The sequence below is a fragment of the Lynx rufus genome, unplaced genomic scaffold, assembly GCF_022079265.1.
Source record: "Lynx rufus isolate CCGP_SWC_20201006 ecotype Redwood Valley unplaced genomic scaffold, mLynRuf1.p SCAF_13, whole genome shotgun sequence".
Classification (NCBI taxonomy): domain Eukaryota; kingdom Metazoa; phylum Chordata; class Mammalia; order Carnivora; family Felidae; genus Lynx; species Lynx rufus.
The window spans coordinates 15798005-15823333 of record NW_025814827.1 but is presented as its reverse complement, the minus strand read 5'-3'; the positions used below and the strand labels follow the sequence as shown (position 1 = coordinate 15823333).

The 25329-nt window shown below is 43.4% G+C and overlaps 1 protein-coding gene across 1 annotated transcript in view; it reads right to left on the bottom strand.

Moving 5' to 3' along the window:
• The window catches only part of ANXA2 (annexin A2), a 43064-nt gene extending 32475 nt beyond the window's left edge, over positions 1 to 10589 (bottom strand). Inside the window, exon 1 of the mRNA XM_047075030.1 lies at positions 10568 to 10589. The gene's annotated coding sequence lies outside the window, so the exon portion shown is untranslated. The remainder of the gene's footprint in view (positions 1 to 10567) is intronic.
• Between the last annotated feature and the right edge of the window lie 14740 nt (positions 10590 to 25329).

The window sequence follows — 25329 nt, the reverse complement described above, 5'->3', positions numbered from 1 at the left end:
ATGAAAAAGACAATGGACAGATTTTCTAACATTAACTCATTCCATAAAAGACTGATCCTTGTATATAAGATTCAAAATGGCTGAAATGAAGTCATCTTCCAGTTAATACACTTAATCGGGCTGTGACACTATAGCCTGATGAATTGGCTTTCCAGCTTTGCAATCACACAGTTCTCGGAATTGATACACCAACCTCTGCCAATGAAAAGTGCCCAAGTAGCAGGAAATTTATCTCAACTGAGACAAGAGAGGTCATTTAGCACCATCATCCCAAAATAAAGAAAACAGAGCAGAGCTGTATCCTGAAACAGTGGGATCAACAATTGAATTACAGCAACGTTCACTTTGATCTCTCTGTGCTTAATATTCTTTGATCAAGGAAATTATGCCTATGCAAATCCTGCTTTCCATTCTCTTCCAACAGTTAGCATGGTCTAAGTATCTTCATAAAACTGGCCTGGAGGCAGTGTTTGGCACACACATTTGTTAACTCTTCTCAACACTTTGGACGAAAAGCAGGTGCCAGGCTCTGTGTTGGGTGGAGGTGTAAGAAATGTAAGAAAACAGGATTCACCTTTATTTGTGCTTATAGATATATTTTTGCAAGATTTTCATCCTGAGCTCTCTCCTAGACCACCCCTCTGTCTTCAAGAAAACCACCGCTATTCCAAGTACCCCCACTCCCTCAGCCCTCAGACACCCCCACCCGCAAATATGTCCCACCACTGGGATAGAATCCTGACTGTAAAAAGTCTTGCTCTATAAATAAACTGTGGTACCCAAACAATGGAATATTATTCAGAACTGAAAAGAAATGACCTATGAAGCCATGAACACACATGGAGGAATCTTAAATGCATATTACTACGTGAAAGAAGCCAGTCTGAAGGGCTACCTACTACACACATGGTATGATTCCAACTAAAATGACAGTCTGGATAAGGCAAGACAAAGGAGACAGTAAAAGGATCAGTGGTTGCCAGGAATTAGAAAAGAGGGAGGGATGAACAGAGGATTTTTAGGGCCACGAAACTACTGTGTATGATACTGTAATGGTAGCCACTATACATTTGTCAAAACCCATAGAATGTATAGTACCGAGAGTGAACTCTAATGTGAACTATGGACTTTGAATGACAGTGATATGTCAAGGTAGGTTCATCAGTTGTAACAAATATGCCATGCTGGTATGGGTGGTCATGCATCTCTAACTGAACTGTCCAAAACAGTGGCTACCAGCCACACCCAGCTATCAAGCATTTGAAAACTGTCAAGTCCAAGGTGAGATGTGCTCTAAGTGTAAACTACACCCTGGATTTTGAAGACTTACTATGAGAAAAAGAATATAAAATACCTTTGTTTTTTTATACTAATTATATATCGTATTTATGATACGTTAGGTACATTGGGTTCAACCAAATACATGATCTAAATTTAATTTCACCTGTTTCTTTTCCTTTTTTTTTAAACGTGGCTACTAGAAAGTTTACAGTTGCATGTGCAGCTCACATTCTCTTTCTGTTGGGCAGCACTGGTCTAAAGGATCCCATGGTGCCATGGTCCAATCCTAGTCCAAAAACGTCTGCAGTAGCCAGGTTACTGGAAAACCAAGTTTGAGATTTCTTGTCAAGACAAACAAGCTTGAGTCTGCCTTGATAGAGCAGGAAATCTCCTACTTCTACTTGTGGCAAGAAACATTCCAGAGGGTATCACCAGTATCCATCAGCCTGAGAATCACCTAAGCAGAATTCCCTAGGACACTAACCACCCAATCCTGACCTTGACTACCACCCGTGAGGCTTAGTCAGAACTGCAATAGGTCTGCAGTAAGGGATGAACTGTTGTCACTCACCTGGAAGAATTCTAGTCCCAACCGTAAACAGCTAAGAAATAAAAACACCAAAACAAAAGCAAAACCCTGAACAGAGGACCGCTAAGTCAGACTTGCAGACAGAATTGTTTCTCCTCACAGAGAAGTGTGGATTAAAGTCCACTTCTTTCTTAAATCAGTTACCTCACGTTGGTTCTGATGTTTAGGGAATCCCAACCACAGAGGCACAGTAAGTTTTTATTGCATAGTTCTTCCTCTAAGTTGCCTTTCCAGCCATGAGCACTGGCTTTGCAAACAGCTGCCTAAGCTTGTCCCACGTGGGACCCTCGTTACCGTATAAGTCAAAGGCAATCTGATATACATTCTCCATTCCTGTTAATTCTTCTCCCACAGCCACAACACATTGAGGAGAGCCAGAAAATAGGGCTTTTTTTAAGCGCCACAAATCTTCATCTCCATTTTATCGTCCACAGTTGTGCTGTTCTTTCATCAAATCAATCCTACATGCTACTATCAATTAAATTCTGGGGGCGCATGAGTGGCTCAGTCAGTTAAGGGTGCAACTCTGGCACAAGTCATGATCTCACGGTTCCTGAGTTTGAGTCTGGTTTGTGAGTTCGAGCCCATCGGGCTAGCTGCTGTCATCACAGAGCCCACTCCAGATCCTCTGTCCCCCTTTCTCTGCCTCTCCCCGCCTCTGAAAAATAAACATTTTTAAAAAAATAAAATTCTTCTATTTCATCCTATTGAAATAGTTAAAAACCCATCCTTCAATGGTATTCTCTTATTCCAGCTTGGGGCAGCCCTCAAAGACTGGCACAGAAACCCCATTTCAGCGCCCTCTATGTACTCCCCAGGAAAAGCGGACTTGAGCCCAATAGTTACTTGCTTCTCCCCAAACACTGTACTCCTTTCATCCACAGCACCCTGATGCCTGCTTCCTCCCCCATATCCTTACCTTTACCTCTTTTTCTAGTTATGGAGACAATACCCATTCCTGAAGTTACCACTACTCTGGCATCTGCTAATGGGGTGGCTGTAGCTGCCATCCCACATGCTCTCTCCCACCTTTCAATGCCAAAAGCACTTTCTGATGCCACCAGACTTATTTGCTGAGCAAAACGTACTGAGTTCCTGCATGTACCAAGTACTCAAATGGCAAATGCCTAAGTACCATTCAGGGTGGCAGGGAGTATGTTTTACCTCATCTTCCTCATCGAGTCTTGATCCCCCGCAAATTTAAGAGTGCCTTGCACACTCTAGATGCTAAATAAACTTTTAGAAATGAGTTGGTATTTGGCATAATTAGCATTTATATTTGTATTATTTATAGCCATTCTGCAGAAAAAGCAAAATGATCACAATAACCACAAAACAATATCCATGACATTTGCTATAACTCAATGCAAGTTCTTTTCTATCCAATAAATATTTCCTATTTCGTGCAAGCTTAATAACAAATACATTTTCACCTTACAAATAAAATATGGCCCTTGTTTCTTCATCCGATCCCCTGGCAATGCAAAGCCATTTTGTGAACGACTGACTAGTCACTGGAAGAAACAGTCGGCTCTGCCACTTATAATGCTTGTTAAAACATCAGTTAGCATAGTACGTTTGATTGATGAGAATGTACCAGTGCAGCGCTACTCTTGAAAGCAGAGAAAGTCTTGGTAGTGCTACTGTAGGTTACAAACACGGGTAACATGCAAATAATCAATAAACCCCTAGCAAGCACACACTTGGGCTGCACTCACTGAGGGCTATGACAGACACACACAAAACTGTGAAATGCAGACTCCACCCCCGCAGGGCTTTCCAGCTCTCTTCCCTTCCTGCCCCAGTGAGTCACCTGAGACATAAGCCCAAGGTACTCAGCTAATGAGAATGGAGGCAGGGCCAGAATCTGGGTCCTCTGACTCTTGGGCCTTCACCTTTGCAACTTCACAACAGTTCTTCATTCCAAAGACTAAGACTCAGGCAGAGAGAAAGATAAAAGTAATAAGGGTGGGATCAGGTAAGAGCTTTCTGGTGAGGTACTGACTAGATGGAGAACAGCATTCACTCGGGAAGGTTCCAACCAGAGAAACATGGGGGAAAGGCTAGGGAGAAGAAATGGAAGACACGGTCTATCCCTGGGTGGTGGGAGAACCAAGAGGACAGGTTTAAAACATGTCTAATGTGGTATCCTGTGGGAGGCCTAAAATATTGGATTCTGAATGGTGCAAAATTAAGATTGGCTGTGGAAATACTGGAGAGCCAGAAAGCCAAAGTGATTTGTTCACCAATGCTTGCAGTATCTGTTCACCACAACATTTGCTGTGGAGGCTGAATTTTTTTTGGGGGGGAGGGGGTGGTGCAGGGGGGATGCAGAAGGGGAGGGAGAGGAGAGAGACACACAGACAGACAGACTCTTAAGCCCTGACGTGGGGCTCAGTCTCACAACCGTGAGATCATGACCTGAGCCGAAATCAAGAGTCAGACTAAGCTTAACCAACTGAGCCACCCAGGTGCCCCTGGAGGCTGAATTTTCTTACTTAAGCTCTGCCTTAGTTTACCTAGTGCTTTCAGAATAAAATGAAGTCTACAAGCCATGAGACAATTCCACTCTCACCTATTCCACATCACGGTGTAAAAATTCTGAAGTGTTTTAAAAGCAGAACAACCACTCCTTGCCTGGCAGACTTCTTACAGAACATGAAAATGGCAGTCTGCATCACTCTTTCCAGCACTTTGACCTCACCCAGATCTCCAACTGGTTTCAACTTGTAAAACAGAAGGGAAAAAAAAAGTCAGCAAATACAATCTGTTGGTGAGTTAGGATCTGCACGCACCAGTACCTTCCATTCCCAGGGAAGGGCTGGCTGACGAGACAAGATCATTAAAATGGCTCTTTATCAGGTAAAGTTTTTTCGTTTAAGAAAATAACTGGAGAGGTACAGAGTGACTTACTGAAAGAGCCACACCTACTTCAAACAAGTCTGAAATAATTCACCACCGGGGTGAGAACACAGACTCACTGTGCCCCTCCCTGCCCCAGCCATAAAGGGAACAGTTTTTTCCTCTGGCCTTGAAAATATTAATGAATGAAGACAGTTAACTGCCTGACTGGAAAAGCTCTTCGAGTACAAAGCCAGACATTAATGAAATCTGTGCAGCTGTCAAAAAACATTTACATTTAACATAAGGACTGTCTTAAAGATACTTAAGGGGGCGCCTGGGTGGCTCAGTCGGTTAAGCCTCCAACTTCCTCCAACTTCGGCTCAGGTCGTGATCTCACAGTTCTTGAGTTGGAGCCCTACACTGGGTTCTCTGGCTGAGCCCACTTCAGATACTCTGTTCCCATCTCTCGCTGCCCCCCTTCTGCTGCTCATGTTCTCTCTCTCTCAAAACAAGTAAAAAAGATTATTAAAAAAAGATACTTAAGGATTTGTCCTTTTTTTAAAAAAAACCCTACATTTTTAAAAATATTTTACTGTTTCACTTCAAACATGCAGTAATAAAAATGGTACAAGTGAAACAGGTTTAACTATGCCCATAAAAAGAAAATTAAAACAAAATTTGCAAAAAACAAACAAAAAAAAGTTGAAACAGACAAAGCAAACCCAAGAGTCAACACTACAAACCAAAAACAAGTCCTACTAAAAGGAATTAGGAACCAGCTCCAGAAAACCCAAATACTAATTCACACAAACAAACAAACAAAACCATGTTGCAACAGGGCTGGTCTACACAACCAAATCTGAAATCTGAGTATAAACCAGCAGTTTCGTGGACACACCCACTTTACAGTTTTTACGTGGCATGTTGATGTGTTGCCACAAAACACAGCCCTAGCAACCACGATGAATCAATCAGGAACTGGATGATACAAATGAGGATTTTTAAAGCGAAAATGTGTGGGGTTGGGAGTGTGGAGGGTTGGGTTTCCCCACCAAAACCTTTCCTGTGCAGAGTTCCAGGTCCACAGGATCAGACTGGGATTTTAAACCAAAAGTGGGGAGGAGGAATGCATGAGTGGGGCTGGGCGTGGAATTCATATTGTACTCCGTCCACTCTTCACCCCACCCCCCCAAAGCATCTCTACTGAAGAGAACATTCCTGAAAACACATACTTTTCTCCTTGGTTTTACGGTCTTGATCAATGCCTGAGTCACAGGGCCAAGTCATTCCACAGAAATCCTGGAATTCTGCCCAGTGGCCTTGATCTAACTGAGCAGGGCGGACACAACAGCACTTGCTCTGGCTTGCTCCTTTGCTGCCAGACCTGTATCAGGATGTGTCTGTTTGCTACCTACAGACCTACGTGGCAGCCTCCTGTTCTCAGAGATTCTCTGTCAGTCCCCTGACATGGGTTTGGAGTGGGTGGAAAGAAACTGGCAGGAAGAATGAAGTCAGCTGGCATGAAACACTTTCAGGGTTGGGAAATCAAGGCCTGCACATCTACAGTTCAATTTCAACGTTTTATGACCCACTTATTATATTTCTAATGGGGTCCTGATGCCTACAGGAAAGAGTCTAAACTCAGCATTCAAGATCTTGACTCTGGACTCTACCTACCTTTCCATAAATATCTCCTACACAGCCCCACACGAATGCACGCATACAAATACCTATGTGTGTGTATACACATACACACACACACACACGCACACACCCCTAGCACTGCAGTCAACATTGGACTGGTAATCCTTCTCCAAATACACTGAGCACAGTTCTACTACGTCTATGCCCAACTTCTTCAAGTTCCCTCCTCTGGGAACACCCAATCTTGATCAGCTGACATCCTCATGAGACTTCAGGATACAAAAAATCATGTACTTTTCTCCTGCACCTCTCCCTGCCCTGTGCTCCTGTCTCCTGTACGTGAAGGTGGTCTTCCATTGTATCTGCTCATAGGGTTTGTCACATTCACTTCTGTTTCCTCACAGGTCTGAGCGCAGTGCCTAGCTAACAGTTGGCGTTCAATCGCACTTATGGATGGTTTATACACAGTGGGTCTTTCCAACTTATGTCTCCTATTTCAATGCACTCTTGCTCAGTCTTCTTTCTCTCCTTCAGACTAAACATCCCAAATGCAGTTCCAGTTCCATATATTCTGAGCTGGATGCTTAAGCGGCCAGCTTCTGTGCAAATCTTCTCAAAGCCTGGCAGATCACTTCAGGGGCAGCCTCCTTCTCATCTTGACATACAGCCCCTTCCAACCCGCAGCACCCCACCTCTGTGCTGTTAGGGTCACTTGGGCTCTAGCTCTGTCCCCTAGACAATGTGGAAATGTAACCTGCATCTCCTACAGCATGGAATGTAAGGAAGGAGGTGGAAACGAGGACCTGCAAGTGGCCTCTGGACTCCCATTCCCTCTGGGTTAAGAGTGTGCACCCTGGGTGTGGCCAGGAGACAAAGAGCAAGGACTCTAGATCACAGCCACTCCCTTGAGTCGAACTTCCCACACCAAAACTGGGATTAGAACTCAGACTACTTGGATGCGACTGCCTTCTCTCTCATAAGACTCAGAGCAGAGAACTTAAAGTTTCAGGGTGTACCCCAGAAGGGAGATTCAGAGGTAATCTCAGTGGAGTCACTCAAAACAAGCCTGGGCATCTCCTGACCCCTACTGATGACCTGCTTCCCAACAAAAGAGATGGAGACCGTCTCTGGAAACAGAAGGAAAAGTATACCAGTGAACGGGTGGAAAGAACTTTTTTAAAGAACTGGAATTTCCTGAGGTAGCCTCTAACTAGAACTGGGTGTGGCACCAGGGAAAATGAGGGAGGTGGAGTCCTATGTGCAAAAAAAGAAAAAAGAGGAGCATTCCATTTCTATTTAATTCTAACAATCAAATCCAGAAGGCAGGTTAAGTCACTATAACTTTAAAGGTCACTGCCACAGGCAAGCTAAAGATGATGCTCAGGTTTGTGGAACAGCTGGATTAAAGGGGAAATGAGCTTTCACCAAGTTTGGAAACTAAATATTCATTTGGGAAAATGTAAAGTTCAAAATCCAACTACTATCTATATAATTCACTTATTTTGTCTGTTTTCTTTCACTTCCTGCCAGACTTGAAGTCTTAAGAGCAGAGTTTGTTTTGGTTTTATTTGTTTGGTTTTTGTCTGTTTTGTTCAGTCTTTTAAACCCAGTACCTATACCTGTGAGTAGAACATAATAAATGCGTAATAAATGCTGTGGAATGAATGGATGTTCAAAGCAGCCCAGGAGACCCTGGGACTCCTTTTTGTGACCCGCCCACTCTCCATTAACAAAAAATGCCTCTGCAGGCCCACAGCCTGCAAGAGTGTTAGTGCAAGATTCCAGTTCCAACGGTGCAGAAAGAGCCTACAGCCCTCAAAATCAATAACAATTATAGAAGGCTACCTACCTTGCCAAGAAAACTACTTAAATCAGAAATTAGTCAGGAAACTAATGGCCGTGAGAGCCAGCATAATGTCAATCAATACAGTCCTTTAATAGCTGAAAGACACAAAATGTTAAATACTGAGATGCAATCCAAGACCAAGAACCTAATCAAAGCCAGTGAGCAAGCAGTATTTCCTGGGCATTTGCCACAGATAGGCTGTTTAGCTCTGTGGGAAATTACAAAATCCAGGAGGTCTCCAAATCACAAAAATACACATTGATGGTCACACCCTTTTACTACAGATGTGATGGATACTTTTGGAGAAACCCCTGAAGCATCTAGATAAGAGATGGACTCAGAAGAGAAGTGCTAAACTGAAATGTGTTAATGTCACAGGCCAGAGGACTCCTCTCCAGAGGTTGCCTCTCTGAACCTGGCCTCATCGGAGATCTTCCCTCACAACGCCTGAATGTTGTAATTATGGGGCTCCTTAATTCCATGGCCTCTAACTTTATAAAGCATAGATGTGTTTAGGTTAACAAGCTTTTCTTGGTTTTCAAATAATACAACTCCTTTGCGTTGCTGAGGATTTCAGGATCACCAACCACTCTTAACTTCATAAATATTGGTTCAATTTGCTAGTCTCTAGCTGGGTGTAAGTACACTGATGTGGGAAGACAGGACTGGATAAGCCTAATGGCTTCTGCAATATGTCAGAGAAGGGGGGCACTAAGGACACAGGAGGTAGGTGGAAAAAAAAACAAATTGGGGGGTGAGAGGGGGCAAAGATCTAATTTGCCAATTAAAATAATTAATCAGGGCCAGCCTTAAAATTAAGGAAAGTTCCAGAATGACATTTCAGTGATTTATTCTTCCTACCCACATACCCTCCTTTATCCTCCCACCTTTCCTCCTCACCATCACCCACCACCAAATTCAGCATGTACTATCAGTACAGAATTTAGATACAATCCATGTTAATTAGGAACCTAAACACCTCTCTAACATTGTTTCAATGAGAAAGTGCATTCTGCCTTCTAAATCTCCAAGTTCCAGACCGGCACAGCAGAACCCACTTTTGGACAGAATCCATCAGTAGAGTCAGTCTAAGCTCAGGGGCCCAGACTCCTTGACTCTAGGATCTTATGGCTTTAGGTAAAGACCATTTGTACCCATGAGGCCACTGCTCTTTTAGATTCAGAATACCCACAGCATTAAAATGGCAAATCTTAACCGAAAAGTGACAATCGGCAATTGTGGGGCACTTCGTGTTTTCAGTATGCTCTACATATTTACTTTTGAATGTGTTTTTTGTTGTTGTTGTTTTTTTTTTGTTTTTTTTTTTTGTTTTTTTTTGTTTTTTTTGAAATCTTCAATAGATAATCCTGTGTAGGTAAGAGCGAGCATCCTGAAGCCACTTTCATGGGTAAGGAAACTGATGTCCTCCTCCCTACCTTCTCAACAGCCAGATGATGGAATCCAGCCCTCCACTCCAGGGGCTGAGACCGGCCTCCCAGCTGCCTGGAGCAGCCCAGGGGGCCACGCCCTTTTCTGTATCCTGGTCCCTGACTCACTGCTGCATCACCGGGAGTAACAGTCAAGGACAACCCTCTTCCTTCCCTTCCCCCAAGCTTGGGGGACACTTCCTTCCTGACGCAAAAAATGGTCAACCAAGATACTCTCCAGATAACAATGAAATCAAAAGTTGCTCTCCTACAAGATAATCTAGGCAAAGGAGAATAAGCTGAGTTTTTTTTCCCTTCTTTGTTTCGTGTTATCGGGTAGCTACTACAAACTCCCACACCTCAACCCCCCCCCCCTCCGCCAGCTGCTTTCCTCCTGCGGGTCGGTACAAGTTGCACAAAGGCGAGGTTTTGTTTTGTTTTTCAAGTAAAGTAACTTGAAACTGCTGGGGGTTACTTTTTAGATGGCCGTAAAGCTTTTGTTAAAAGTGGAAGGAAATGCCCCCCAGACCGCCCCGCCTGGGAGCCGAGGCTACCCGAGCAGCCACACCCTGCCCACCGCCCGCGCCCGGCGCGTCTGGAATGTAGGGCCTCCCTCCGCTCCCCTCCCTGGCGCCCCTCTCCAAGTTTCCTGGGAGCACTGCGGGGGGGATACCCGGCCCCCTCCCTCTGCCCCGCACCCCCAACGCCGGGGCGCAACTGGTCCCCCTCACCCCTGCCCAGACCACCTTGGTACTGCGCCGCTCTCCACCTAGTGCGGACCGTCCCTCCAGCCCCCTCTCCTGGACGGCCTCCCGAGGCCGTTCCCGTGGCCCAAGCCTCTTTGCCAGGCCCTCTGCCTCCTTTTCCGCTCCTCCCCGCCCCGCTAGCGCGGCGGCCCCGGGGCCATAGCGGGCGGGCGGGGCGCGCCCCGCTTACCTGGGCCGGGCGCCGAGAGCAGCGAGCGTCCCCAGTTGTGCAGCAGAGCTGGCTGCCCTGGGTGGGGCTTTTATAGCCGCCACATCCTCGCGGTGCAGGCGAGGCCCGCCCCGCCCCGCCTCCCCCGGCCCGCTCCCACCCGGAGTCCGGGTGACTCACCCTCCCCGACCCGCCCGCCCACTGGGGCGGCCTCGCCCAGGAACGTTCCGGAGCAGCGCCACGCGGGAGCTGCCCCCGCGCCCACGGCCCTGCCCTCCATTAAAACACCAATGAGGCTTCCTTGAGGCCCACGTATCAGCTCGTTTCTTCTTCCCTCCTTTTACTTTTTTAGCGCCACGTCGAGTCCCCAGCCCTGGCTTAAGTTAATAAATTAGCAAGTCTTTAGTAGGCTCGGAGCTTGGTTAAGTCACTTTTTCTTTATTTCTTTTTCTTTCTTTCTTTTTTTTTTTTTTTAGGCATCAATGCAATGGAAGGAAGAATTGTTCCAAGAAACATAAATCGGGATTCCCCTGAACAGGGGCCGTTGGCATCCAGCTCAAGCTCTCCGTTACCGTCTGCAAACATATTAGCTTAACCTCTGACCAGCAGTTCCCGGGAGGAGAGTGGGGCGGGCGATCCGCCGGGTTCTGCCCTGCAAAGACTGGCTCTCTGGGGCCTCGCAGCGGGCAGTAGGGCCCGGAGCCAGGGTTGGGGTGGGAGGAGCGGGTGGGAGGCCGAAGCCAGGAGCCAAGATCCCACCCCGCTCGCGCCCGGGAGGAGCCCGTTTTCCGGAGCGCGGTCCGCTCAGCTTCTCTCCACGCCTCGCACGACCCCGATCCGCACGCTGCGCGTCCTCGTGGCAGGCCGTCCGGACTGGGTGGGGCCGGTGGCTTTGAGCCTCGAGTTCTAACAAAGAAGTTCCTCCCTTCCCTCTTTCATAACTGCCGCTCTTCCGCAGCGTTTTTGGTTTCGCTCAGTTTCTTGCTTTTTCTCCCCTGCTATTTTCCACAAGCCACAGTGGAAACATGTAAGCAAACGTGATTTTGTGTGTGACTGCTCAAATACTGCATTCAAACTTCAAACTAGCAGGAATGTTTGACTAAGAATCCCAAGGACGTCTCCCTGCACCTTTGAAGTACTTCCTTTCTCACCAGTCACCGAACTCTTCTCTACTCCTCGTGCTTCTGTGTTTTAATCTTCCATCTACTGTCAGGTCTATTTTCACTTTACAGTTGAGCCTCATTTCACTCTTAGGAATCAGAAAATGATAGGAAAGCCAAGAGACACAGGTTGCCATGCTCACGGTCACCTAGCAGGCTAGCCACAAAGGGGGTCTATGGACACTCACCCCTGAGCTCAGTTACCCAGTTCATTCCTTTGTAATTATACATAATAGGCCCTATCAGAAGGACAAATAGAAAATAAACCAACTCTTTTGGTACAATTTCTGATTTACATTTTTTTTAAATGATTTTATTTTTAAGTCATCTCTACACCCAACATGGGGCTCAAACCCACAACCAAGAACTCAGGCTGCCGGCCAGGCACCCCCCACCCTTTACATTTATATACAGCTCTTAAATTTAGGCTCAAAGCCTTACAGGCAGAAATCGTGTTTATCTGCCTACTCCTCAGAACATTTTGGAACAGAAAGGGAAACAGACTACACAGGTGGACAGAATTCTACCTCTTTTCTATTCCTTTCAGGGCATGGTGCACAGCTTCTTATTCCTACCTGTGTGTGGTGGGGCCTCTACACAGCATAAGATTAAATTCAAATCATGGAATACATTAAAGCCACCAAGTATCCAAAAGAATGGTTTTTTTTGTTTTTTGTTTGTTTGTTTTTTTGCTTATCTTAGTTACGACTTCAGCAAATTCATAAAGATCTGGGAAATAGCCAGAGTTTGCTTCAAGCTACAGAAATTTACACTGATAGTATCATAAAGCTGAAGCTATTAGAAGCCATGGTTTGCTATTTCTGAGGAGCGTGGGACCAATTCTGCCAGTACAAAGGAACTTTTTAATCTTAGTGCAAAGATTCTCTTTTTCCTTTCTATTCCCCCCATAGTTGGGGAGAATGTTTACTACAAAGGATCTCAGATGAGGTGACTGTTGTGCATACTGACCCCTAAAGCCTCTATTTTACTCACACTTTGTCTGCTGTACCTCAACACAGCTAATAATACCTACCTAGCAATGATAAGCACTCACAAAAAGGATAGAATTATTCACACAGAAACAGAATGTTAGAGCAGAGAGGGATCTCAAGACCAACTTGCCCAATCCTTAATTTTTATAGATGAAGAACCTGAAACCCAAATAAAATCTCCTACCCAGTCCAGAAATTAAATAATGCACTCAAGTTATTTATTGCAAGATATCAAATTACCACCAAAACTTAGTGGTTAAAACATAAATAACCGCTTATTTACTCATGATTTTGCAATTTGGACAGGATTCAGTAGGGACAGCTTGACTCTGTTGCACATGATGCTGGGTGGGGCAGCTCAACTAAGGTTGGAAAATCAAAAGTGGCTTTACCCATTTGTCTAGTGACTCAGCAGGGGTTGCTAGAATGTCTGAGAGCAGACTAGGTCTCTCTGTCTCTTGGTCTCTCATCCTCCAGGTCCTCATCTCTACACCAGGGTAGTAATGGTGCTGGCTTTTCAAGAAGCAAAAGGTGAAGGTGCCAGGGCTCTTAGCTTGCAGGCTATACAAAAACAGCAACAGGCTGGATTGGCCTCATGGGCTGTAGTTTGCTGATCCTTGCTTCAATCCATTGTCTTCTCAGTGTTGGGCTTTGCTTTTCAGCCTCTTGACTACACTGTCTGAGATGTCTTTCCTTTTCCTTAAGAATGGCCCATATTTGGGGTGCCTGGGTGGTGCAGTCAGTTGGGCATCCGACTTCAGTTCAGGTCATGATCTCACAGTTCGTGAGTTCGAGCCCTGCATCGGGCTCTGTGCTGACGGCTCAGAGCCTGGAGCCTGCTTCGGATTCTGGGTCTCCCTCTCTCTCTGCCCCTTCCCCACTCACACTCTGTCTCTCTCTCTCTCTCTCTCTCAAAAATAAAGATAGATAGATAGATAGATAGATAGATAGACAGATAAATAAGAATGGCCCAAATTTGTGGCTGAGTAGCTCTCTCAATATACTTCATGCCAGTAGAAACTCAAAGGTCCAGAAACTTTTCGTTTTGTCCTGTTTGTGTCCAAGCTGACAGTTCCTTTATTAATAAAACTTATCTTTAAAACTCGGTGGATTTTCTATAAATCTTAGTGAAGTTCATTCCAGGCTCCAAAATTTATATCCAATACAATTTTCTCAAAAACATTATGGGTCTTCTGTAAATCTTAATGAGGTTTAACTCCATGCTCCAAAATTCACATGTATTATGCTTGCTAAAAACAGACCTCTCTCAGGGTGTCTGGGTGGTTCAGTCAGTTGAGCATCTGACTTCCGCTCAGGTCATGATCTCACGGTTCATGGGTTCGAGTCCCACATAGGGTTCTGTGCTGACAGCTCAGAGCCTGGAGCCTGCTTTGGATTCTATGTCTCCCCCTCTCTCTGTCCCTCCTCTGCTCATGCTCTGTCCTCTCAAAAATAAATAAACATAAAAAAATTTTTTTTAAACAGACCTCTCTCTCTACTTGGTGCTTGTCAGGCTGGACCAAAGCACTTAAGATTCCTAAGAGACCTGAGATAGTCTTCAAAGTATCACATTAAATCTCTCTGAAATCTTAAAAATAAAAGAAGGTTTTGTAGCCACACATGATTTGATCTTTATCCCGAGGCCATTTCTTACTTTGTAAACCTTGTACTGGCTAACAATTCTGTTTGGAAACCAAACATCTTTCTTTAGTGATTTTTCCCCCTCTTATACTTAATCTTAAGAGGCAAAAAGATGACCATTCTCAGGATTCTTCCTGGAAACCTCCTTGGCTAGATTCAGAGTTCATTAGGCACATTTTCTATCATTGATGTTACCATAGGCAACAGTGGTGTTAAACATTCTGCCAATACATAGCCTTTTTCTCCAACCTCCTCACTACTCTTTCAACATCCACTAACCATCTACTGTCTGGTTACTGCCTGGCAGTAGGGTCAATGCCACATGTTTGAGGTTTTTGTTACAGCAACACTCCATATCTGGTACTAAGTTGTTTCAGTTACTGATATTAGGAAATAAACCACCTGTAAATCTTAGAGGCTTAAAACAACCACTACCATTTGCTAATGATTCTGCAAAGGGCAGAATTCGCTGGGTCAGCTCATCTCTGGTCTATTTAGCAGTGGCTAAGGAGACCCAGATGAGTCTGGAAGATCCAAAAGGGCCTCTCTGCAGCAAGGTAGTTTTTAGGAATGAAAGTGGAAGCTTCCAGGCCTAGACGGTAACATTGTCAATTTGTCTGTATCCCACTGTTCAAAAAGCAAGTCATTTAACCCAAATTCAAGGGGAGGGGAAATAGATTCCACCTCTTCATAAAGGAAGTGACATGTGCTGAGAGGGGTGGAAGGAAATGTTGGAAATCACTTGTGCAAACAATCTAACACAGTACTTAAACTAGTAAGTAGCAGAGCTGAGACTAGAATATATGTTTCTGCCTTTCCATTACACCATATTTTTCACATACCACCATTTTTGCAGTGACACAAAGGCTGGCTCCAAGTCCTCTGTTATATGGCTTAAAGTCTCTCTAACCATTTAGTTGTTATTTCTCTGAGCCCTGCTGCATATAATCAGTACATAATAATGGCTTGTATTTGAATATGTGGCCAGAAGAAGAAAAGAGTATTTGTAAAATCTAACATTCAAATAATAGGCGTTCTAGCAAGAATAAATAGGTAAAACAAAGGGAAGAAAATCATCAAGAAATAATCAAAGACAATTTTCTAGAACTGATGGCCATGAGATTTTACACTGAAACAGTCACAATAAATAGAAAAAAACAAAAAAGCAACAACAACAAAATAACAAGCCTAACACACAAAGACACATTACCATGAAATTTCAGAACACTGGATGGAAACAGGGAGAAATTCCTAAAAGAGTCCAGAAATTTTTAAAGGTCATACATGAAGGGTAAGAAATAAGAATGGCATTATACTCAGCATTCAAATCTTGGTTTCTAAATACTATTTTCCAGTAAATGAAACAATTCTGCTAGGAGAAAGGGCTGGTTCCAGAAATGGGGCAGAGAAAATACATGTGAGCTTTGTGTTAAAAAACTTATCAAAAAGACACAAAAGCCAATTTTAAGGGGCTCTCCTCGCTAAATTTTGGGATAATCTGAGCAAATGACAGGAACTGATGGAAAAATGATAGGAACTGATTATAGTACACTGAATTGTCTAAATTGATAGTTTAAAAAATACACAAAAGATAGGATAAGGAAGCTCTTATTTACAGAGGAATGCCAACTTATAAATGTATTAGGAAAGAAATATGAAGTCATTAGTTTGCAACTAGAATTCTATACCCATCCCACTGTAAATCAAGGATGCATGCATAAGAAACATTTTTCAAAAATGCTGGCTAACAGACACATGAAAAAAATGCTCAACATCACCCATCATCATGGAAATACAAATTAAAACCACAATGAGATACCACCTCGCACCAGTCAGAATGCCTCAATTAACAACTCAGGCAACAACAGATGTTGGGGAGGATGCAGAGAAAGAGGATCTTTATTGCACTGCTGGTGGGAATGCAAACTGGTGCAGCCACTCTGGAAAACAGTATGGAGGTTCCTCAAAAAATTAAAAATAGAACTACTCTACAACCCAGTAATTGCACTACTAGGTATTTATTCAAGGGATACAGGAGTGCTGTTTTGAAGGGGCACATGCACCCCAATGTTATAAGCAGCACTATCGACAATAGTTGAAGTATGGAAAGAGCCCACATGTCCTTTGACACATGAATGGATAAAGAAGATGTGGTATGTGTGTGTGTGTGTGTGTGTGTGTGTGTGTGTGTGTGTGTGTATATATACACGTATATATATACACAGACACACAATGGAGTATCACTCGGCAATCAAAAAGAATGAAATCTTGCCATTCACAACTACGTGGATGGAACTAGAGAGTATTATGCTAAGCAAAATTTGTCTGTCAGAGAAAGACAAATATCTGGCTTCACGATACAAAACAGATGAACATAAGGAAAGGGAAGCAAAAATAATAGAAAAACAGGGAGGGGGACAAAACATAAAAGACTCTTAAACACAGAGAACAAACAGGATTCCTGGAAGGGCTGTAGGTGGGGGGATGGGCTAAATGGGTAAGGGGCATTAAGGAAGACACTTGAGATGAGCACTGGGTATTATACATAGGGAATGAATCACTGGAATCTATTCCTGAAATCATTATTGCACTATATGCTAACTTGGAAGGAAGGAAGGAAGGAAGGAAGGAAGGAAGGAGAAAGAAAGAGAGAAAGAAAAGAAAGAAAGAAAGAAAGAGAAAGAGAGAGAGAGAGAGAGAGAAAGAAAGAAAGAAAGAAAGAAAGAAAGAAAGAAAGAAAGAAAGAAAGAAAGAATTTTAAAAATGCTATTTATACCCCTGGACCCTGTGTTTGTTTCCTAGGGCTGCCATAACAAATTATCACAATCCTCGGGATTTAAAACAACAGAAATGTATTCTCTTACAGTTCCAGAGGCCAGAAGTATGAAATCAAGGTATCCGCACAGCCATACTCCCTCTGGAGGCTCTGGGAGAGAACCTTCCTTGTCTCTTCCAGCTTCTGGTAGCTATCAGCATACCTGGTGGCTACAATATTCCAGTATCTCCCCATTTTCACATGGTCTTCTTCTCTGTTTCTGTCTTCTCCTCTTCTGTCTTTTTTAATTTTTTTTAAGTTTATTTAGTTATTTTGAGAGAGAGTGCATGTCCACGTGCAAGAGAGCACAGAGTGAGCAAATGGGGTGGAGCAAGTTGGGGAGGGACAGAGAGAGAGGGAGACAGAATTCCAGGCAGGCTCCGCACTGTCAGTGCAGAGACCTTAACTGACTGAGCCACCCAGGCACCCCTACTAGTGCAGAGACCAATATGGGGCTCGAACTCACGAACCATGACATCATGACCTGAGCTGATATCTAATGTTTAACTGACTGAGCCACCCAGACACCTTCCCTACCCCTGGCTTCTGTCTCTTATTAGAACACTTGTCATTGGATTTGGGACCCACGTGGGTAATCAAGAATGCTCTAATTCTGAGATCTGTAACTTAATTACATCTGCAAACACCCTTTTTCCAGATAAGGAAATAATCACAGATTTTGAGGCTTGGGATATGGACACATAGTTTGAGCATCACCATTCATCCCATTACACATTACACACCCTTTCTTCGGAGGCTCCTGAATGACGTGCTCCACCAAAACAAGAGAATAAAGCAAAAATAGGAAGCACTGGATCTAGACAACTGGGGACTGAATGCAAAACTATGTGAAGAGAATTCTCAGAAAGACGAGGAGGAGAGAACTCAGAACAACTATGCAGCAGGTATACAGAGCAAACAGTCTAGACTGGAGAAGATAACTGGAGGCTCTAGCAAGGAGGCCTCAAAGGAGTGGGAGGAAGTAATTGCCCAAGGTGTTTGAAGGCACTAAGAAGAAATGAATAGCTTTACTGAGTGGTTTGGGAATGAATTAGTGAGACTGTCAAGAAAAACTATCAAATAAAAACCTCCAGGAAAGCAAAAAATTATTGTATTTTATTGTTTTTCTCATCCCAAAACTCATATATTGCAACCTAATCCTCCATGAGAAGGTATTTGGGAAGCAGTTAGGAAATGAAAGCAGAGCACTCCTATAGGATCAGTGTCCTTATAAAAGATGCCACACAGAGCTCCCTCACCCTTTCTCCACATGAAGTCACAGTGAGAAGACAGCCATCTATGAACTAGGAAGTAAGTTCTCAACAGACCTTGATTCTGGACTATCCAGGCTGCAGAAATGTGAGAGATTAATTTCTGTTGTTTTTTTAATAGAGATTTTTTAAAAATATTTTTATTTATTTTTGGGAGAGAGAGGAATGAGTGGTGGAGGGGCAGAGAGAGGGAGACACAGAATCCCAAGCAGGCTCCAGGCTCTGAGCTGTCAGCACAGAGCCCCATGTGAGGCTTGAACTTGTGAACCACGAGGTCATGACCTGAGCCAAAGTCGGACCCTTAACTGACGGAGCCACCCAGGCACCCTGTTTTTTAAGAGATTTTAAAAAATGTTTATTTATTTTGAGGTTGGGGGGGGAGAGAGGGAGAGAGGGGGGGAGAGGGAGAGAGAGAGAAAGAGAGAGAGAGAGAAAGAGAGAGAGAGAGAAAGAGAGAGAGAGAGAGAGAGAGAGAGAGAGAGAGAGAGAATATCTCAAGCTGGCTCCATGCTGCCAGCACAGATCCCGATCCTGATGCAGGGCTCAATCCCGTGAACCATGAGATCATGACCTGAGCCAAAATCAAGAGTTGGACGTTCAACCAATTGAGCCATCCAGTGCCCCTTAATTTCTGTTGTTTACAAGCCATACAATCTATGGTAGTTTGTTGTGACAGCCCGAAGACAGAACATGTTATACTCTCCAGAGATAACCACAACAATATTTCCCATCCCATATGCTCTGCTAGAACCTTGCCACTTCTCCATCAAGGGGAAGAGTGTATCCCCATATCCCAGAACCGCATCATGAACTATTTGACAAACAGACTAACTGCAGAAATCACTCTGTGTGACTTCTGAGGCTAGATCATGAATACATTTCTACCTTACATACTTGAGATGCTTGCCTTCGAATCCAGCCATCATGCCATGAAGAAACCCAAGCAGTAACCTGTGGAGAAAGTCATAGGAAGAAGAACCAGGGTCCTCAACTGACAGCCAGTACCAACTTGCCAGCTACGTGAGCCATCTTGAAAGTGGACCGTCCAGTCTCCAGTTGAGCTATCTCAGCTGAAGCTTCATGGAGCAGAGATAAGCCTTCCCCAAACTGCAGAAAACAGGTTTGACTAGAAAATCTTCAAGTTCTCTTTGAGCTCTAAAACTCACTCCTTAATGTGCAAATGTAGTATATTTAGGCCCATTAATCATGTATGTGCACATGGATGTTACTAGACATAAACAGGTTTTATCTACTCATTAAAATAAGCATAATAGACTTTCTAAATGCAAGTACTTTAACAAAATTGTAACTCTTTACAAGTAGATCACTAGATCACTTTTATCAAATATGATCAGCTTTCTTCTTTCCATTCCATTCCATTTCTTTACATTCCATTTTTGTCCAAATTGGGAAGAGTATCCCTTGTGTAATTGAATATACCCATATATAGTTGTTGCTTTAGTTCACACGCTGGATCATGGATCCCAGCACGTTTTTAGTCCTTAGGTTACTCAAATGTATAGCTATGGCTGCGAAAGAAACATCACTTTATAGTAAAATGAGTCTGTGTAGAACATTATCAAAATAAAAATAACAGGAAACTGCTGAATATCTCTAATGCTGCAAAGGAACTTAGATTTCTAATAATGTGAATGTGTGATACACTCAGGTAACTAGATAAGGGGATTTACCCTGGGGACACACGTATGCAGATGCTATCACTACTGACAGCGTACAAATATTCCTCCCCACTCTGTAAGGGGACATTAGCAAAAAGCAGTATGGAGCCAGTTTTGTAACCCAAGAGACCAGAGACGGTGCAGGATGCTATGGAAGAACATCAGAAGTGAGGTAGATCTAAGCTAGGTACCAAGGGAGGGGCAAAGGACACTACGACTTGTTAAAAAGTCCACAGGACAAGAGCAGATTCTGGACAGGAGATGAAGCCAAGGTTCAGTAGCTGAAACAACACAGAAGCAAGCAGAAGGGAAGCAAGGAGTATGGTAGAAAGGCTGTAGGTGGGGCCAAAGTGGCATGTGCCTGCCTCTGTGGCCCAAGGACATGTGATACCTGGACTCGGTTGACGTGAAGAGTAGGCACCAGTGGTAAATCATTCATGCCATTTCTTCAAATAATGCAAAAGAGAAGGAGGAGGAGAGGAAGATGATGGAGGAGAGCACTGTGAGGGAGGATCCTAGGCTATTCTGACACAAAGAGAAACAGATTGGGAGGTCCTGACCTAGGCATACCTGTAATCTCATCATTTCCATCCTAATTTCTCCATCTGGGAACTGCACACGTTAGCCCAGACCATCTGTAAGTCCTTTGCTAGCTCTTAAATTTATAAGGTCTTACTAAAACAGAGTTTCAAATTCTTTAAGACTCCATTAAAATAATCTTTGGAAGATTCATAATCCAACTTTATTACTCAGGCAGTACAACTTTAGTTCAGCTTAACACTTTGGCATCTGGTATTCCCGGGGCCCTTGGAAAGAATTCCTGATTGGCTTCTAATAGGGTAGATCTCAAGATGGGGTTAGAAGCAAAAGACAGACAGATGGGTGAGCTGCTCTAATCAGCTCTAGTTGCAGTTTTTTGGGTTTTTCCCCCCTTTTTAAATGAGAGGTTAGTCTTCCCCAAATCCCAAGCCTCCACTCCCTAATTTGGAGATGAACCAGATGATTTCACTGGTCTTTCCCTTCTCTGGTTTCTATGACTCATCAGCTATAGCAACTAGGGTGGGGTAAAGAAAACAATTCTAATATTCAGGTTATGCTGTAGCTCCAAAGGAAGGAATCTGAGAAAAACTGTTAAGATTGAAACAGAATGAAAAAAAAACAATGTAACTCCCAATACTCCTAATTGAGAAATTGTTCCCAGGATGTGTCCCTACATTGAGTGCCCCCATCTTTCCTCTGTAAATATCACTTACATGAATGTTTTTTTCATCAAATGTTTTACACATCTTTTCTATGAAATTGCTAAAATGCTTATTAAAATAGTACAAATAAATGCCTAGTTGATTTTGATCGTCCATGTCTTGAAAAAGCAGCCAGTGCCTAACTATAAAAATCAAGGAACTCCCAAGACAAATTCACTCAATTTAACAAACATTGAGTATTCACTATATGCCAGGCACTAGGACAGGACTACAGCAAACTCATAATAGGAAAAATGGTAACTCCAACCTCAAGGTGTAGCAGAGGTAAGTAAGTAATTACAATTTGACAAATGTATGAGACATGAAATCAAAGTACAGGGAAGCCCAATGTGAGAATGACGAATACAGTTAACCATTAGAGAAAGGAAGTAAGACATTCTGTCTTGGCCAATCCATTCAATTACTCATAGCTATTTGAAGTCATTGTGTAACCACAGAAGAGGAAATGTAACATATACCCCATGTATTCTATATCTGTGGACAGTGTCAATGCAGAGGTGTGATTGTTTTTAGGCAAACCATTCTGGTATAAAAACAGGTAAAAAGGAATAGTCACTAGAGATGGTATATATTTATTTGGTTGATGCCACTAATGTGAAAATTTGAAAAAAATTTTGGAACTCCTCTACTTAAGTATTTTCCTCAGAGCCTAAGGCAAATCTGGGTCTACTGAGAGGAGCTGAACAGCTAGAGGTCATTCTGAGCCAAGGCTCATGACTAAACGGGCAAAGGATAGTAGGAGTTTCAACTGGAGTTAAAAATACAGGAAACCATGATTAAGCCCTTACTTACTTACATTGTTTGATGGAGTCAGCAGTATTGATTTTCTGGTTTTAAGGAAGTCTGATCATTCTGATACGAGGTCTGAAGTGAATATCTATCAGTCCAATAAAGTTTTCAGAGTTCCTGAGATACTAAATATTCAAAATCATGTAATAAAATTTAAAATTACTTTTTGGGGGGGGGGTGCCTAAATGACTCATTTGGTTGAACATCCAACTCTTGATTTTGGCTCAGGTCATGATCACAGGGTTGTGAGATCAAGCCCTATGTTGGCCTAATGAGCCCCATGTTGGCCTCCACACTGAGTGTGGAGCCTGCTTGAGATTCTCTCTCTCTCTCTCTCTCTCTCTCTCTCTCTTTCTCTCTCTCTCTCCCCTTCTACCCTTCTCCCCCATTCATGCACACATCCTCCCCCTCAAATTAAAAAACAAAAAAGGTACTTTTTTGTGAGAATGTCCAAAAATATAGTGGACTGAAATGGAATCTTCAGTAATGACATACCTATGGTTGAGGTACTTATACATCAAAAAAAGTCTGAAAAACCAATATTCCATGGGCAAGGGACTAGCCAACCAAGCTGGTTACAGTTTCCAGTGAATGACATTGGCATGATGTATGTCTCATTCAAAATGGATTCAGTTAACACTGTCAGTCCCTTTCCTCTTCCAGAGCCAGGGGCATTGTAGAGTATTCTGGATGGCTGGAACAAACTTAGATATGACCCCGGACACCTGGAGAGGAAAAAGAGAAGGCACAGAATTAGTGGATGCAGAGTCAGGCTAGAGACCCCTGCCAATCACTCCTCATAAAGATTGAGCACTCTCCTCGAGTGGTACTCTTCCTTCGTAAACAGAAATCTTTCTCAGAATCACTAACATTGATTCTGTTAGTTTTTTAACAAATCAGTCTATTAATAAGTAATGCACATAATAAAGTTAACTGTTCTGTATTGTGAAAAAAAAATGCTTGAAGTCTTCATACCCTTCTCAGATATGAAACCGGAAAGGAACGAGGGGCAGGAGGCATGGTAGAGACCCACATGAGCTGGCAGAACTGGTCAACATGTTACTATTTTAACTGATTAAGTCAACTTTCTCATTCAAGGATATAGTACTCGTTTTAAACACTTACCATTAACATAATTATCCCACAAACATTAAAATGTCCTGGGGAGGAGCCCATAGCATGACTTACCCCGGCCCTCAAGCCTCTAAAGGGAGGGCAATTTGGGTTTCACTTTGGGCATCTGGGCTCAGCTGCTTGGCTCATTTTGTTTTTCTTTCGTATACCCCAGAGTCCAAGTTTTAAAAGGTTAGGAAAGAGACCAACTAGGTAAAAGTGGCATTTAAAGAGCTAACCATTCTTTTTTTTCAAATGACTTTCTTGGGAGGATACCAACATTTTTCCAGATTTACAGTGTACTTCCAAATGATATAATTAGAGTTTAATGCCCCAAAGAATAATTTTTTTTTCCACAAAGAAATCCTTACTCCATTTAACTCGGGGCTGTGGAGGAAGGAGAAAGCATCTGACCAAGCTCGTGTGAGGGTCTGCCCTACTTATCACTCCATTTCTGACTTGTCCAACTCCAGGAGATTTAAGATCAGACCACGTTCTCCCAAACATGGCAGGTATTATTTGGTACTGCAAAAACAGAGGTGACAGATGGCCAAGTAAGATGGATCACCAGAACCTTCAGTTTAGACTGAAAAATAGCCTTCCCAGATGTTCCTGCCTTCAGGCTTCCCCACGTTCCATTCTGCCCCCAAATCTATCCTACACATTATATATTGCCATAGTTTCCATGATAGAAGTTCAACCGTGTTGTCCATCTCTACTGCCACCTCCATTAAAAAGCTTTTCCTGGGGGCGCCTGGGTGGCGCAGTCGGTTAAGCGTCCGACTTCAGCCAGGTCATGATCTCGCGGTCCGCGAGTTCGAGCCCCGCATCAGGCTCTGGGCTGATGGCTCAGAGCCTGGAGCCTGTTTCCGATTCTGTGTCTCCCTCTCTCTCTGCCCCTCCCCCGTTCATGCTCTGTCTCTCTCTGTCCCAAAAATAAATAAAAAAACGTTGAAAAAAAAAATTAAAAAAAAAAAAAAGCTTTTCCTGGGGTGCCTGGGTGGCTCAGTTGGTTGAGCGTCTGACTTCAGCTCAGGTCATGATCTTGTGGTTCAAAAGTTCAAGCCCTACGTCAGGCTCTATGCTGACAGCTCAGAGCCTGGAGCCTGTTTTGGATTCTGTGTCTCCTTCTCTCTCTGTCCCTCCCTGCTCACACTCTGTCTCTGTCTCAAAAATAAATAAAATACTTTAAAAAATTAAAAAGCTTTTCCTTATTCCCCACCTCAAGGCAATGCCACAGTCTCTAAGGCAATCAAAGCTTTTCAGTGACAAGTTCCACAGCATGCTTTCTTAGATCCTTTGGGTCCCTTCAACCAAAGGCACCCTGGTCATGTCTTAGCCACACCAATGACCTGCCATTCCAACATGCTTTCCATGTTTGCACCAACGAACATTGACTCTACTTTGTCCCTGAGCTTGAAATTTCCCTTCCAGTCTGGCAAACTCCTTTCAAGTTTTAGATCAAAAGACATCATTCATTGATTTGACCTGATGATACTTCACATTTATGTAGTGACCTGCAGTTTTTTTTTTTAATTTTTAAATATGTTTATTTTTGAGAGAGAGAGAGACAGAGCATGAGCGGGGGAGGGTCAGAGAGGGAGACACAGAACCTGAAACAGGCTCCAGGCTCTGAGCTGTCAGCACAGAGCCTGATGTGGGGCTCGGACTCACAGACCGCGAGATCATGACCTGAGCCGAAGTCGGACGCTCAACCGACTGAGCCACCCAGACGCCCCAATGTGACCTGCAGTTTAAAAAGAACTTTTAGAGCCATTTCTTATAATATTTATTGGAAGTCCACTAGAGCCTATAGAATATGCTGGGAAAGTATAAATATCAGGATTTTACAGATGAAAAGACCGAAACTCAAAGAGGGGAGAGAGAAGGCCTTAGCAAATGAAGGAGTGGAGACTCTAACTCAGAGCTCCCTACTTCTGCCTCCTCTCCACACCCCATGCCTCTTCCAACAAACTCTGACTCTGGGCTGCCTACTTCTGAGACTCAACTTCTCATACTTCTCTCTGAGTTGCAGCTGACAGTCTTAACATTCTAAAGACT